Consider the following 16,886-nt stretch of genomic DNA (forward strand, 5'->3'; position numbering starts at 1 on the left):
GTGTGCACACTTGTGCAACCGCATTATTTATTTTTCATCCACCCTTTAAAACAGATGGACTTTTGTCAGCGAAATTGTACAGGTTACAGGTCACATGAACGGTGGAATCTTATTTTTTGGGGGTACTGAATGATGTTGCTCTTTTTTCTAACAAAACCAAATTTGAACAGGGATGTCTAAACTCTTTACATTTACCGTATAAAATGTATGCATCCATACATTTCTAAATATATCCCCCAAATCGTACTTTTTAGATAGACACAGTGAAAGGCGGCGCTCCACGCAGAACATAACGCACTCTAAGTCCACAATGAATTGTATTTTTGAAAATAAATCAATCAATAAGTAAAAACAGCTAAGCCATATCACATGATACTCATTTTAAGGGCAATCAAGCATACTGCATGTTTTGCTGTCAGCCAATAAATAATATAATCATCTTGGGGGGGGGGGGGGGGGACAATTAAGAGAGCAAGGAGGCATAGACAACGCAGTCCCTCGAATTGTTCCCCGTTCGAGCAGGACGCTGAGGCCTGCAACCAAAGTGAATCCAATTCATGCTGCAAAAAATTTAAAAAATCCAACCGTCATTTTAGAGCCCCTCCCCCACCCCCCAAAAAACCCTTAAAACTTTAAATCACATCTTCCTCCACCCGACAGCAGCACACAATTAGCGAGACCGTGTGCAATTAAATGCAGAAAGGAGGCAAATCGGGCCGGGAGAATTAGCATTTTCCACGACCATCTGGCATGGGCGCAGGCGAGCGGGAACAAAGGCGAGCTGCACGGAGACGAGAGGCGAGTGTGCCATCGCATTGACCTGCAAATGAGGCTTTGTCACAGAGTTAAAGCTCCCTGACCCCCCTTTTTACACCCACACCTTCTTTTTTTTTTAAACCCTACAGCGTGATGAATGGGATGCTAAATTTAGCCTGGTGTTTGTTTTGAAAGTGCAGACCAGACACTATTGGACACTTTTAAGTTGACGCAAGATTAAGCTCTACTTTAGCATTCGTCTAGTTAATGTCACCCTTTCTTTTTGTGTTCTTTATAAAAAACAAAAAACAAACAAAAAAAAACACTGTTATGCTAGTCGACCTTCAAATTCAAATCAGAAGTCAAACATTTTCGAATTTACAAAATGGCATCGTACCATATAGTATGAAAGCTCTTTCGGGACATTTTGGTTACTTTTCACTGCAATGGGAGATGGGGAAAAAATATTAGTAACGGGGTACTGTAGTTGCAAACCACTGGCAACTAAAAGCACAAGAACACAACAATTATTAAAAAATAATACAAAATTCCAGTTTTTGTATATGACCCCGTTAGATTATGCTGGAAGTCGGCCTGTGGGAGTGTTTGAGTGGATTACGAATGTTTACCTGATTGCGATTTAAGGCAAGTCTCTCTCACACACACACATACACCCCCCCCCCACACACACACACACGCATTCTCTCGCTCTCTCTCTCTCTCTCTCTCTCTCTCTCTCTCTCTCTCTCTCTCATAGACACAAAGGAACACACACACACACACACACACGCACACGCACACCACGTGACTGCACGATCGAACAAAGGAGAGAAGTGTGTCTTTCCTGGACAAATAAACACTCCTAGTTTTGAGAAAAGGCCCCTGGAAGGGGGGGGGGGGAGCTGCAATCAGGCTTGAGCGTTTAGATTTTGTGTACAATTAAACATAGTAGTATTTGTAGTGTAAAAACATAGTAGTATTTGTACTAATAATCAAAATAATAAATTATTAAATAAAGTGAAGAGAAAATGGGGGGGGGGGTATACTGTCTGATTAACCTATTATTGTATTCATAACAAATAAGCCTAAATATACAAAAAATAAGGGAAGGGTTGGGCGAGGTGAGGTGTTTAGTTCTTATACTGCTTTTTGATTTTTTTTTTTCGCTTTCGATCACAACATCTTCTGTTACCTTTTTATACATTCAATAAACAAACAAAGGATGGACTTATGTTTATTGCATTTAAACATCCTGTATGACAAATGAACTAATTTGTGACTTTTAGGACTATTTTTTGTGTTCCGTTAAAATATATTAAAAAAAAAAACGTGTTTCAGAATTAAAAAAAAAAAAACCACGCACACACATGCACACGCATTCACAACTTTCACTCGCTTTCCATTTCCAGACTTGCCACAATGCCAATTTTCCCTTTTGCCCTCTTCTATCCACTTTGTATTCATGTTGGCGTTGGACAAAAGGGGCCTGCAGGCGGCTTTATCCACGCAGGAGGCCGGCATGACAGGGAACTTGTGGCGGCTTTACAAAATATCTTATTTTCTGTGTGTGCGTGTATGCGCATGCGTGCTCGGCAAAGGATGTGTTCTTTGTTAAAAACATTCAAAACTGTTTGGGGTAAAAAAAAAAAAAAAAAAGGGAAGAAATCATTTTCAATTGAATATTTAACGGTAGGACGATGGTGGCGTGTTTATTGAGATTATTCCCATGATAAGAGCTATGTTGTGAATTCACTGGCCAAAATATTAGGTACACCTGTCCGTAACAAGAGCCGATAGAAAGACAACATAATGCACACTTTTGAGTGACACGACAGTAATCCCTCTATCATCGCAGGGGTTATGGTCCAAAAAGAGCCTGTGAGAAGTGAAATCTGCGAAGTGGGCATCTTTTTTTTTTTTTATTAAGACGGTATTGAATGGAACATAAGGTTAAACTTCTTTTTTTTTTTCAGACACAAGCATTTAAAAATAAGTAAATAAATAAATCGAAACGTTTACTACCAAACAACTGACAGTTTTTAGAAACATTGCACAGAAGCGTTTCGTCAACATGGTGGGTTTTGGCACGGAGAAAATTTGGCAAGCTGTACAGCGATGAGGTGTGGAGCCTGTTCACACGAGTTGACAGTTCCTTAGCCAAGCAGCAAAAAAAAAAAAAAAAACCTAAAATAATTCATTCATTCATTCATTCATTCATTCATTCATCTTCCTAACCGCTTGATCCTCACTAGGGTCGTGGGGGGTGCTGGAGCCTATCCCAGCTGTCTCCGGGCAGTAGGCGGGGGACACCCTGAATCGGTTGCCAGCCAATCGCAGGGCACACAGAAATGAACAACCATTCGCACTCACACTCACACCTAGGGACAATTTAGAGTGTTCAATCAGCCTGCCATGCATATTTTTGGAATGTGGGAGGAAACCGGAGCACCCGGAGAAAACCCACGCAGGCCCGGGGAGAACCAGCAAACTCCACACAGGGAGGCCGGAGCTGGAATCGAACCCGGTACCTCTGCACTGTGAAGCCGACGTGCTAACCACTGGACTACCGGGCCGCCCAACCTAAAATAAAATAAAATAAAAAACGTTTTTTAAGTATACGCAAAAAAATCCGCGAAACAGTGAAGCCATGAAGGAGTAACGTTTTTATCGCGAGGGATTATTGTATCGGTATCGTTGTGGTTTCACTTGGTGGTATTTTGCTCTCCCAAAAGATCATACAGCAATAAAACGTTACATTTAACCACATGCTTACGATGATAGTTTGCAGTTGTTTGGAATGCATTTCTTCCGACCAAGAGCTATTTCTAATTTTGGGTGGCTTTTTGAGCGATGTCAGAAAGTCATTCCAACCCCCCCCCCCCCACTGCAGTTTGTGAATTGAATGAAGACATTTGCGGACGTGTTGAACTGCAAACTCGAATGGGAGCAAATACGAAGATAATTCAGCCCACGTTGCCGTTGTCGCATTTGATCAAATGTTTAGCTCCATGGTGCAATCTCTCATGTTGTGCTTTTTTTTTGGCAACACAACGGGCAAGATTTGGCCTCACTCGTGTTGTCGAAGAACCAAATGATTAGGAACAGGCCTCAGTGGAAAATCAATCGAACGAATGACCATCTTAAGGCACGTGATCTTGCTGGATGAAAAATAGCACAGTACTGTACAAAAACATAATAATATAGAATGTAATTGTCATTTTATAAAATGAAATGACAGTATCAGCTCCGGCCTTCCTGTGTGGAGTTTGCATGCTCTCCTCGGGCTTGCGTGGGTTTTCTCCGGGTACTCCGGTTTCCTCCCATAATCCCAAAACATGCATGGTAGGCTAATTGGACACTCCAAATTGTCCCTAGGAGTGGGTGTGAGCATGGATGGTTGTTCGTCTCTGCGTGCACCTGCGATTGGCTGGCGACCGGTTCAGGGTGTCCTCTGCCTCCTGTTCGAAGACAGCTGGGATAGGCTCCAGCCTGCCCCGCAACCTTGGTGAGCGGGGCAGGCAGTGAGTGCGGACGAGTGAGTGGGTTGACAGGCTAGTCTGCATGTGAACTTCTGAATGTGAGTGGTGGTCTACAGCAGCTTTTTTCCAGTGATGTCAAAAACCCATCGTCCGAATCCATCTCAGGCTTTACAAGTCCAACGAGCGTATGCGGCTCCGCAGGAGAGTCGGGGGGTTCGCTCTATGTGGCAGTAATTGGGGCGTGAGGAGGAGACAGATAGTGCCCGGACACTTGAGAAATGAGATCTAACTCCAGCCCAGTGCCAGTCCTGACCGCCCCCATTCTTCCCCGGGGCGCCTTTTGTCTGGAGCGCTTTCAGCCCCTCGGAGGCAAACCTGTTCCCTTTCACTTCCCGCCTTGCGCGGGGGATATGAGGCTTCTGTCAGACGTCTGCTGCCGGCATTTTTATCTCGTCCGTTCATCCATCCATCCATCGTGATGCGCCTCCTTCCTCGCCCTTCCTCTATTGGCGAGGCGGGTTTCTTCTTCCCTCAATCATTTCACCGTCTAAAAGTTGGCGTGGAGGCCTCGCAGGCGGCGTTTCAGGCCTGGCCACACCGCTATGGGTGCAATGACTTGCACTAATGCTATTCACGCCTCACTTTTGCTGGCCGGCTCTTATGAAAAGGGGCGGCACGGAGGCCTTTATGAGATACCCAACAAAGGGTCATCCTTCATCAGACTCAACAGCTCCGGTCCCGCCGCCGGGGTACACCGGCGACGGGTTTTTTAACCTTGTTGACGAAGATCTTGTTTTAAGGACCCCTTTTTACCAAGTAGGCATTTCATGAACAAATACATGAAAAGGACTAATAGAGAACAAACACCGCTGTAGCTCTTGGTGAAGCGATCTTGGAATAGGATCAGTCATGGTGCTGTAAGTGGACTTAACCGTCCATGAAAAGCAGCGTAAGGCCCGCCGCACGGCGCAACGTGGAACCGATCATCGCAAAACAACGACAGCTGGCGACTCACGCGCACATTCAGGGATGGAGCTCTGCATATCTGCATATACAGCAGATCGTATTGTAGCGTTTTTAGTACGCCATAAAAACGTAGCAGGATTGTCAAGGGGAAAGCGGCACTAAGAGAAGTAGTGGGCGAGAGAAGTCATCACATGGTTTGAGGGCATGTTTTCAAGGTTGGGAAGGGTCTAATTGCTCCAAGAAAAGCCCAAGGGTCCCTCTTTTCGTGTCGTGCAGTCTCACAGTGAACGTAGGGTGGAGTTTTCCTTCTTTTGGCATTTTGGCAGGCGTTCGCAGGTTGAAAGTGGCGTTTGCGCCGCTGTGGGTGGGAACACAGCCGACTTGTCAGCCATCCAATGGATGCGGCGCACGGCTACGTGGCGGAAGGACAAGAAAATTTCCATTTGCGGATGTTGTAAAGTCCGCTACTGTGGATTGGAGACAGCTTTCGACCCGTAATCGAGTGTCCGTGTCTGACAACAGTCCACTGCCTCCAGCCAATCCCTCCCTCACCCACCCCCAGCTGATTGCTGTCCCGCTGTGAGATGGATGCTTAAGGTGATAACAATAACAACAAGTTCCATGAATTTCCATCCATCCATCCATTTTCCGAACCGCTTGTTCCTTACCAGGGTTGCGGGGGGTGCTGGAGCCTATCCCAGCTGTCTGCGGGCAGTAGGCGGGGGACACCCTGAATCGGTTGCCAGCCAATCACAGGGCACACAGAGACGAACAACCATCCACGCTCACACTCACGCCTAGGGACAATTTAGAGTGTTCAATCAGCCTGCCACGCATGTTTTTGGAATGTGGGAGGAAACCGGAGCACCCGGAGAAAACCCACGCAGGCCCGGGGAGAACATGCAAACTCCACACAGGGAGGCCGGAGCTGGAATCGAACCCGGTACCTCTGCACTGTGAAGCCGACGTGCTAACCACTGGACTACCGGGCCGCCGTTCCATGAATTGATTTCGACAATAATTCATAGGGTTCGATGCACGCCTATTTATGAATGAAATACGATGATGCCCTCTCCACATTTCAGCGGAGGACAGAATCTGCCTTCCTGCTCTTCCATTGAATCCACCAAAATCGCTTCACACCACCTGCGCCACAACTTAGACCTGCTTTAACCCTGTGTAAAATGTCGTCTATTTTCTGTCACCAAATCGAGAACGTGTAAACGAAAACGTCTGCCGCAACGCCCAGCTTGGCGCAGCGCGGTCTGCCAAATTCCCAAACACGGTCAACTCGACTTGCCCCAGCACGACAATGAAGACGTGGCAGCTTTTACACACAGGGCACATGCGCCTGTCTGCGAAAATACGGGCCCCTAGTGTTCAGCGTCTGGCGCTGATATGAATTTATCAGGGAGCCGGCAGGTCACCGGGCCGCCATCAATCTCCTCGTCTCCCCCGGCTGCTCCTTCTCACGGGGGCCATGGTCTTTTGAGACCGGTTGGCAGCTCACAACAATACCCAGAATGCTGCGGGGTCTTGTCGCCCCTGTCCTAATTTGCGGCTGCCGTCCCGGAGTTGAATTCAAGTGCCGCTAGCTGCTTGACCCAAGGCTTTATGCCGGGGGGATTAGCGTAACATCTTTTAGTCGCCACGCAGCGCAGAGCCAATGGGCTGATGGGCGGCCTGCAATTACGCAGCGGGGAAGGGCCTATTTAGACGCATGTGAGCACACACGGACACACAAAATTGTACGTAGACGGATGGATGGCCGAGGAGGGAGCGAGACGCGGCGAGGGCGGCTTTGATGAGGACTTAAGCAGAAAGGCAAAGCGTCTGTGTGTGTTTTATGCATCCCACATTGAAGCATTCAGCCACATTGTGCACGAGGCCGTGGATGCGTGCGGCTTACACGTCCAGAAATGCCACCGCGCCCTAACCAGCGTGACACGCTGTGTACACAACGCCGGCAGACATGAAACGGCCACATGTCTACCAGGCAAATGGTAACGCGGGGAGGGGGTCATTCAAAGTGACCAATGTCCCACAGTGTGTGGGCTTTGCAGGGACCAAAACACATCTTGGCAACACTGGGGAATGACTCAAAGTGTCCAGGATTAATTAACTTTTTTTTTTTTTAAACAAGAATCAAAGACGATTCAGATTTCAAATCAAGAACATTTTATTTGATTATTATTTATCATCATGTCATTATTATGACCCGCAATCAGATAAATGTCTTAAAGGGTACCACAGGCCCACCCACGTTTTACACATGAACGACATCCCCTGATCTAAACCCATCAGGAGGGCAAGGGAAAAGAAAAAAAAAACTACTGTAGAAGAAAAAAATCACAATATTCATCTACTCTGATTATTAGGCGTTTTGGATTTCAGAGAAAATTGCAAAATGGGGTGTGTGTGTGAACTGGCCGCTTTATTAGGCACACCAGCGCAGCCTACTATCCAATACAAGAGTTGGATCAGTGTTGACAAAGTTGCATTGCTTCGTGGATCTTATTGAACGATTTGAATTCTGTTTCATTACGCGATGCTGTAAGTGCAAGTTTTCATAAAGTACAACACTGCAGAGTACAAATTTTGCTCTGCAAATTTTTGTTGATGTTTTTTTTTGCAAGGTGATTGATGGCATTTACATTTCAGTGAGTGCGTACAGTTTTGTGTTACAAGCGTGTTTACGGAACGAATTAAACTCGTAAGACGAGTAATGATGAGCTTCTCCAAATCTACATCGTGTGAAACGTTGGCCCGTTTGGTGAAACACAAAGCGGGTATACGTGCAGGAGATGAATGGAGACACCGGAGAGTTTCGATGATAATTTGAAGTGAAATATCCCACCGCGCGCACCTGTTATTTTTTCGGAGCGCACTTTGTTGGGACTCGGCCACGCACGGTATTCCGAATGGCAAAACCTGGCACCGCTCAGCACTGCAACAATTACACTCAGTGAAGGGCAGATGCACGGCCGCTTCTCCGTGAATGGGATGCGGGCTTCTGTAAAACTGTACACACACGTATGCACAATGGCTGAAAGGCCGCGCCTCAAGCTGGATAACAACAGGCAGATATGCGGCAAGTCAAGCGCGGATCAGAATTAGCGGCGTCAATGGACGGCGCACAAAGCCCCCCGGCGATGGGAAAAGGGGAAATTGGCAAGGCGAACATGGTCCCCTGCCATCATCTTTTGCAGTCTCCCCATTGTTTCATAACAGATGCTATGTTCCATTAAGACGCCGTCAGCTGCACAAGAATGGCACCAAATTTGTCCACAATGGGAGACGAAAAAGAGAAGGAAAAAAAAATCCGTACAAAGATGCACTCACAAGTCAGCACCAGACAGCGATGGCGCTAGTCGTATGTTTGAGTTACAGCGGTACCCTGAGTTTCCAGTCTCATTCCTCCCATGACCGTGTTTGCGGTTTAAAATTCATTGAAATGAAGGGGAAGGCACGTGCCAACGAAAAAGATTTTAGTAAGGAAAAATAGAACTCTATAATATATACTTTCAAATAAAGCAATAACATAACTACATTCATTCATTCATTCATCTTCCATACCGCTTGATCCTCACTAGGGTCGCGGGGGGTGCTGGAGCTCATCCCAGCCGTCTCCGGGCAGTAGGCGGGGGACACCCTGAATCGGTTGCCAGCCAATCGCAGGGCACACAGAAACGAACAACAATTCGCACTCACACTCACACCTAGGGACAATTTAGGGTGTTCAATCAGCCTGCCATGCATGTTTTTGGAATGTGGGAGGAAACCGGAGCACCCGGAGAAAACCCACGCAGGCCCGGGGAGAATATGCAAACACCACACAGGGAGGCCGGAGCTGGAATCGAACCCGGTACTGTGAAGCCGACGTGCTAACCACTGGACTACCGGGCCGCCTACATAACTACATGTAATGTAAAAAAAAAATAGTTTGTACATTCTGATTGACGCGTTCTCTTGTGTGCAATGTGGCCACGGGAAGAGAGAAGAACAAAGTCATGAAGCCAAAAACCAAGATAACGACTGTAAATCAGGAAACTGCAGCGATATTACTTGTTTTTCACAACGGGTTTTGTTCAACTGTCTGTCTCAATGTGTTGATGCACCGTTTGTGTTCAAATATCTGTAGCTTAAAGGGATGTAGTGACTATCGGTGCCTCTACGGTGCTTTGCATTGTGTGAGCCTCGAGGTTATAATAGTGAATGAAAAGTAACAAAATAACTTAAGGTAGATTAAAAAAAATCATTAATAAAATACAAACAAAAATGCTCTTTAAAAAAAACAAAACCTACATCTTACATTAAAAAAAAATTACTAAAATGATAGCAAATATGTCCTTTGTTTTTGTCAATGAACACACATAAAATTCATTTTAAACATTTATTTTAGAATTGGTGCACGTCGGTATGGAAGACAGGTCAATTGTAATTTACTTGACTTTATTACACCGTCTTTATAAATTAACATTCATTATTATTATTATTCCATACATTAAAAAAACTAAAACTAAGGCCAAAACTAATACAAATTAAACCAAAAGTAAGACTTTTCAAGGAAAAAAAAGTTTTTTAAAAAGCGCTAAGAATGAATTAAAATAAAAAAAAAAACAAACAGAAGTCAATACATATATTTTCAAAAATGGAAAATGCCAAAAGGTTGACATTGAGCTAGTGGAGATCAAAGTTGTGGGGTTGTTTCAGATGCAACACAGAAAATGGATTGACAACATCTAATTCTCTTTTTCTTATGTTTATGTGTGATGTCTCATGTTGAGCTTGACAGTTAACTTCAAATTGGAGTGGCAAGAAACAGTGTCAAGCCTGTTTTTGTTGGAGAGTTGTTTACTCTGCTAAACTGTTGCTTGTTGTGCAAAGAAGAATCACCCCCCCCCCCAGCCCCATTCCCGCCGAACACAAACATATTCATTACCCGAGTCAGCCATTAGCCAAGCCGAATGTGACACATCAAGTTTAATTACCGAAGAATGTCGAGAAATCAATCAAGGGCTGCATCCATCTGAAACATTTATTTTGTGCAATGAAACAATTTGTTTTTATTTCTTCCAGTGCAATATTGCCAATGTGGACTGCAAATTTCCCCAGTGTGGGACAAATAAAGGTTATCTTATCTGATCTGATCTTATTTTCCATCCCCCTATCACTATGGAAATGCCTCCCTCAAATAAGACGACTACATTTTGCTCAGAGACGAACGAACACACTTGTCAGCTGCATGCCAGGCGCTCTGCAGGGCCCAGATGGCGGCTAACTGCATAACTCACTTATCTGTCCATGGCCTCTATCGGAATGCTCAAAAAGGCTTCTGCAATTCCCAGTAGAAAGAGATGTGAGGCCGAAGCAAGCCATCTGCCCTCGTTTCCCAGTCTGTGTCCCCCAAATATTTGGCGAGCCCCTTGGGAGAGAGCGCGGCTGGTGAAAGGCGGGCGAGGGTCGCAGAGGTGAGGCTTTGGAACAAAAAGATGAGCCGCTAGTCACGAATGAAAAGTACGGCTGGGGCATCGCTTTGATAGTCCTGAGTTTGATGATTGGCAATTATAAAGCTGCAGTATGTTAAGTTGTTGTTGGCACAACGGGTAAGCCAAGACATCCATCCATCCATTTTCCCATCTGCTTATCTTCACAAGGGTCGCGGGGGGGTGCTGGAGCCTATTCCAGCTGTCTTCGGGCAGTTGGCGGGGGACACCCTGAATCGGTTGCCAGCCAACGAACAACCATCCACACTCACAATCTCGCCTAGGGACAATTTAGAGTGTTCTATTAACCTGCCATGCGTGTTTTTGGAAAGTGGGAGGAAACTGGAATACCCGCAGAAAACCCACGCAAGCCCGGGGAGAACATGCAAACTCCACATAGGGAGGGGAGAGCTGGAGTCGAACCATCCGTGCTGTGAGGTTGACGCGCTAACCACTGGGCCGCCCCAAGATATCGAGTCAATAAAAAAAACAATCAAACAAAAAACAACAACAAAAAGCAGCACAGCCCTGTTCAAATGTCAGATTTTTGTTATGTTTAAAAAAAAAGAGAGAGATCAAAATGAATGAATTCAATGCCCAGTACTTAACTTAATGCAAGTTTAAAACATTTTTCACAAAGGAATTCAAAATCGAGAATGTTGTTCAATGAGGGCAGTGCAGGCGGCCCGGTGGCACTTGGTGAGGGTAAGTGTGGGGTTTTTGCGTGTGTGTGTGTGTGTGTGTGTGTGTGTGTGTCAGATAGGGCCCATGAGTGAGGAGGATTCTGACTGCCGGTTCAAGGATGCCCCCATGTGACCGTTGTGTGAAGTCGTGGCCCGCGGATGACAGACTTGTTGTTGCGCATGACCTACGGCGGTGCGACTCAAATGAGGACAGTGTGAAAATGGATGGATGATTTGCTGGGCCATTCATGTCTGGAGTGGAGAGATCAGACCAGCTCGTCACGAACCAGCATCCCTTGAGGTCCTGGCCTCTTCTGCGCTCTTTACTCGGACTTTAATCACCTTCAAAGTAATAAAAGCGAGTCTATGTACCCTTCGATAGCTCAGTTGGTAGAGCGGAGGACTGTAGTGATGCCTGCTGATATCCTTAGGTCGCTGGTTCAAATCAGGCTCCAAGGAGTAACTTTTGACACTACGGGGACGCCGTCGTTGTCGATCTAGGCTTTTGCTCTTTACTCGGCCTATATTCATTCATTCATTCATCTTCCGAGCCGCTTGATCCTCACTACAGTCGCAGGGGGTGCTGGAGCCTATCCCAACTGTCTTCGGGCAGTAGGCGGGGGACACCCTGAATCGGTTGCCAGCCAATCGCAGGGCACACAGAAACAAACAACCATTCGCACTCACATTCACACCTAGGGACAATTTAGAGTGTTCAATCAGCCTGCCACACATGTTTTTGGAATGTGGGAGGAAACCGGAGCACCCGGAGAAAACCCACGCAGGCCCGGGGAGAACATGCAAACTCCACACAGGGAGGCCGGAGCTGGAATCGAACTCGGCACCTCTGCACTGTGAAGCCAACGTGCTAACCACTGGACTACCGGGCCGCCCTTACTCGGCCTATAATCACCTTCAAAGTATTACAAGAGCTTCACTGTCGCCTTTGATGGCTCAGTTGGTAGAGCGGAGGACGGTAGGGCGCATACTGAGATCCTTTTCAGGGACAGTGGACATGTTATCAGGTTATAGGGTTAAACTGTATTCACACACACACACTCACACACACACACCAATGTATCATAAACAAACAACAATTATGGCTAATTTGATAGCGGCGCAATAGCTGCGGTCGCTGGAGTGACTTTTTAAAGCAGAGAGATTTCATCGCTCCGAGTGGCCTTTTGACTGTGGCACTAACAGATGAAATCCTCGCCTTTATTTTGCATCCAAGTGGATTTTCACCTCGCCCTGCAAAGGAAAGCGCTAAGATTTTAAGACAGTGTTGGCCTGAGGAGACCCTTGCGGGGAAAGGGGAAGGTGAGCAAAGCAAACCAACAAAAGCACCCCCGGGACGGAGATGTTTTTTTTTTTTTTTTTGTCACAGACATACAGACATTGCTTTGTTTTGGCCTTTTTTTTGGGGGGGGGGGGGGTGTCAGATCTGCATAACGACCTGCCCCCTGAGTGCTTCCACTACTCGGAATGATAAGACGCAGTGATCAGAGGGCCATCCTTATCGTCAAGCGCATGACATTAAAACTGTCCACAAATGTTTACAACGTAGCCCCAGAAGTACGTCTTGTATCTGCTTCCTTCCTGCCTCGTTAATCTCCCGAATCGTCTTCCTGTTCCCAAACTTGCACCGAGGAGGCCTGAGCCACCTCGCCCCAAAAAAAGAAAAGAAAAAAAAAAAACAGAGGTTCATGAGAACAAAACAAAATGATCAATTAATAATGCGGACCCAGGTGATTATTTTCAAAGCGGCAAACGACATGAAAATTGGAAGGAGATCGGCTAGCGAGCGACAACAGCGGCGAAGAACAAGCATTTCCAGTGTCACCATATCAGGAAGGGGAAATGTTAGCGCAAAAGAGACAGAGCAGTAAGAAAATTGACGTATAGAATAAAGTTTGAAATGATGGCATTGGAAGTGCAGTGAAAAAAAAAAAAACGTTCTTGGCACTAAATGAGTTAAAAAGCTTGAATGTGTTTTAAAGTGTGCGGGAGACGTAAAATGATTGGGCCATGACATGTTTTCATCTCTTGCAGCTAGGTAAGGAGTATCCCCCCCCCCCCATTTAGTCTCTAATTTGACATTTGCGGTTATCCGTCAAGGCTGTTTGGAAAGTAGTGGAAGGAGTACAAAGCGAGTGTCCTGCCCCCCCACCCCCCCACCCCCGCCTGCTGTGCATTTGCACGTGCTACAGCCCAGATTGCTCAACAGCGCAGGGCATTCAAGGTCGCCTGGAAATGAGAACACCGTCGCCCCCCCCCAAAAGTGGGAGTGATTAGAAAGCCCAAAGTGGCCACTGACCTCAAGCTTTTTTTGCCTCTGGGGGATGGGCGGGGTGGTGGTGGTTGGGGGGGGGGGTGATTTTGATTTATCTTTCATTCTTTTTGATCTATTTCTCGACCCACCCTCCAAAGTTGAAAAGCCACAACGTAGAGAGTGTTAAAACATTTTCAAAACACACTTTTTAAACATATTCCAAGTAGCAGGTTTACGTTGATACATTTTAACGATCTATTGTGTGATTTTTTTTTCCCCCCCGTGAATTGAAAATTGACCACGAAGGGCTTCATGTAGACCACAGGTGTCCAACTCGAGGCCCGCGGGCCAGATCCCGCCCGCCGCGTCATTTGACGTGGGCCACGAAAGCAAATCATGGGTGTCAACTTTCATGAGCTTTGCTAAAACGTGTACCGAAATGTCAAATTGTCACGTGTCATAAATTACGTTGAGATTGTGCAATCATTTTGTTACCCCGTAAACCCTCACTCAAACAATAATCGAACAAACGATGATAGTTGACTGATTTCACAACAGGTAATCCAACAATTTGTTGTGTACAGGACGTCCATCCATCCATCATCTACCGCTTATCCGGGTCCGGGTCGGGGGGCAACAGCTTTAGCAGGGAAGCCCAGACTTCCCTCTCCCTAGCTACTTCTTCCAGCTCTCCCCGGGGGATCCCGAGACGTTCCCAGGCCAGCTGGGTGACATAGTCTCTCCAGCGTGTCCTTGGTCTTCCTCTGGGTCTCCTACCGGTGGGACATGACCGGAACACCTCACCGGGGAGGCGCTCAGGAGGCATCCGAATCTGATGCCCAAGCCACCTCATCTGGCTCCTCTCGATGTGGAGGAGAAGCGGCTCGACTCGGAGCCCCTCCCGGATGACTGAGCTTCTCACCTTATCTCTAAGTGAGAGCCCGGACACCCTGCGGAGAAAACTCATTTCGTCCGCTTGTATCCGGGATCTCGTTCTTTCGGTCACGACCCATAGCTCGTGACCATCGGTGAGGGTTGGAACGTAGCTCGACCGGTAAATTGAGAGCTTCGCCCTTTGGCTCAGCTCCTTCTTCACCACGACAGACCGATACAACGTCCGCATCACAGCAGACGCTGCACCGATCCGCCTGTCGATCTCCCGATCCCTCCTACCCCCACTCGTGAACAAGACCCCAAGATACTTGAACTCCTTGTACAGGACGTTGAAATATTTATTTCGTATTTAGTCCCCCGCCTACTGAACCGAAGACGGCTGGGATAGGGCTCCAGCATGCCCCGCGACACTTGTGAGGATAAACGGATCAGAAAAAGGATGGCTGGACTTTTCTTTGCAGCTTCCCACTTACTCGCCTCCTCCTCCTCCATCTCGATTGCAGCGCGAGCAAATCAAGGACGGACAAGCCAGCCCGCTATTTCAGCCGGCCGACGTCTTTCTGCGCGCCGCATCTTCCCCTGCTCTGCCGTCTCCTTTTGGGTCACTTTCACCCTTCCGCTCGTCTCCATTTCTTATTATAGCCAGCTGAGAGAAGCCCAGAGGTCCTTTGGAAGCGGGCCAGAGCAAACAGTGATATCCCAAATCCTCCCCAAAAAACCCACTCCTCCTCCTCCTCCTCCTCCTACTCTGTGCGTACATCTCTCCTCTGGCACTTATTCACATCCAAATAAACGCACACACACGCATGCAAGCACACCCGGCAGACCGGGGCCCAATTCGGGGTACTAAATTTCAATGGGAAAAAAAATGATGATGCAACAATCCAGCAAATGTTTTTTTTATCAAAAATCACAAGCGTTTGCTTTTCGGATGTTTTATTCGGGCCCAACTAAATCGGTCTACTGCGGTGCTTTCGACAGAGTTGACCCCCCGCCCACCCCACCAAAAAATAAATAAAAAGTATTTGCCCTTGTACGTAAGTAAAGTACAGCCAACATGACTGAGGAAAATACGGACTCAACTCATTTACTTTAGTTGAAGTAAAAAAAAAAAAAAAAACAACAACAATACTGACTGAAATGTACAATGCTTGGCAAAAAGGAAAAATGTTAACTGCACAACAGGAAAGGAAAGAAAAAAAGTTCTTTTAATGATTGAATGGGAGTATGCGGGGTTGGGGTGGGGGGGTCCACAGTTATTTTCTCTTGCAACATTTCTTTAAAAATGATTGCTGGCTCGCGTAGGCTAGAATACTTGGCATCATATCCGCGGTTTTCGTCCAAGTGACGATCCAACCTTTTACATCCATTGTCAAATTAAGTGCTCAAACATGTTGATTGTGCAATTCCTTTTTTATTTTTATTTTTTTAATTTTTTTTGCAAGCCATACATTTTCTCCTAAGAAATAGTGGAAAGAGAACCACAATGAGCTACAGTGGGGGGTTGCATATGTATATAATTTGGGGTATCGACTTTGCAAAGTTGCGCTGTGCTCAAGAAAAAAAGAAAAAAAATATCGGGTACATTTTTTTGGGGGGGGCAATTTTCATTCGACCCTTTCATGGAACAACAATGATGAAATGAAACTTTGCCACACTGGAAAGTGTGCAGTTCGTAGAACAAAAGTCCATGTACGACATCCACGTGCAACAAAAGTGAGCGCCACTCCAAGTGCAACCGTCCAGTCAGTTGTCCATCTAAATCCATCGATAACGCTCACACACAATTTCGCCGCGGCCTTTTTTTTTTTTTTGCCTATCCAGGTATAATGCGTATCATCTAAATGATTTCCTGCTTTTCACATTCATCCCTGGATCCATTGTCGACATTCTTTTTCCGTTTTTTTTTTTTACATTGTGCCTCGGAGAGCCCGGTAGTCCAGTGGTTAGCACGTCGGCTTCACAGTGCAGAGGTACCGGGTTCGATTCCAGCTCCGGCCTCCCTGTGTGGAGTTTGCATGTTCTCCCCGGGCCTGTGTGGGTTTTCTCCGGGTGCTCCGGTTTCCTCCCACATTCCAAAAATATGCATGGCAGGCTGATTGAACACTCTAAATCAGGCATGTCCAAAGTCCGGCCCGCGGGCCAAATCCGGCCCGCGGTCGAATTTCATCCGGCCCTCGGCCCCCGTCATAAAATCAGTGCCGTCTGGCCCGCAGATTGGGCGCAATGGAACACGTGTTGCATTGACTGAGGTCTCGTAGACTGGCGAGTGATGTTTCATAGAGTACTGCTTCCCTCTAGTGGCTAAATGAGTAATAGCATTCACTAAATGAGTAATAACATTTAGACA

At 46.5% G+C, this 16,886-nt stretch overlaps 1 protein-coding gene across 1 annotated transcript in view; it reads right to left on the reverse strand.

Annotated features, from left to right (window-relative positions):
• The window catches only part of si:ch211-272n13.3 (ankyrin repeat domain-containing protein 36A), a 77,369-nt gene that overhangs the window by 30,410 nt on the left and 30,073 nt on the right, over window positions 1–16,886 (reverse strand). The window lies entirely within an intron of this gene.

Source organism: Hippocampus zosterae, chromosome 3 (assembly GCF_025434085.1).
Source record: "Hippocampus zosterae strain Florida chromosome 3, ASM2543408v3, whole genome shotgun sequence".
Classification (NCBI taxonomy): domain Eukaryota; kingdom Metazoa; phylum Chordata; class Actinopteri; order Syngnathiformes; family Syngnathidae; genus Hippocampus; species Hippocampus zosterae.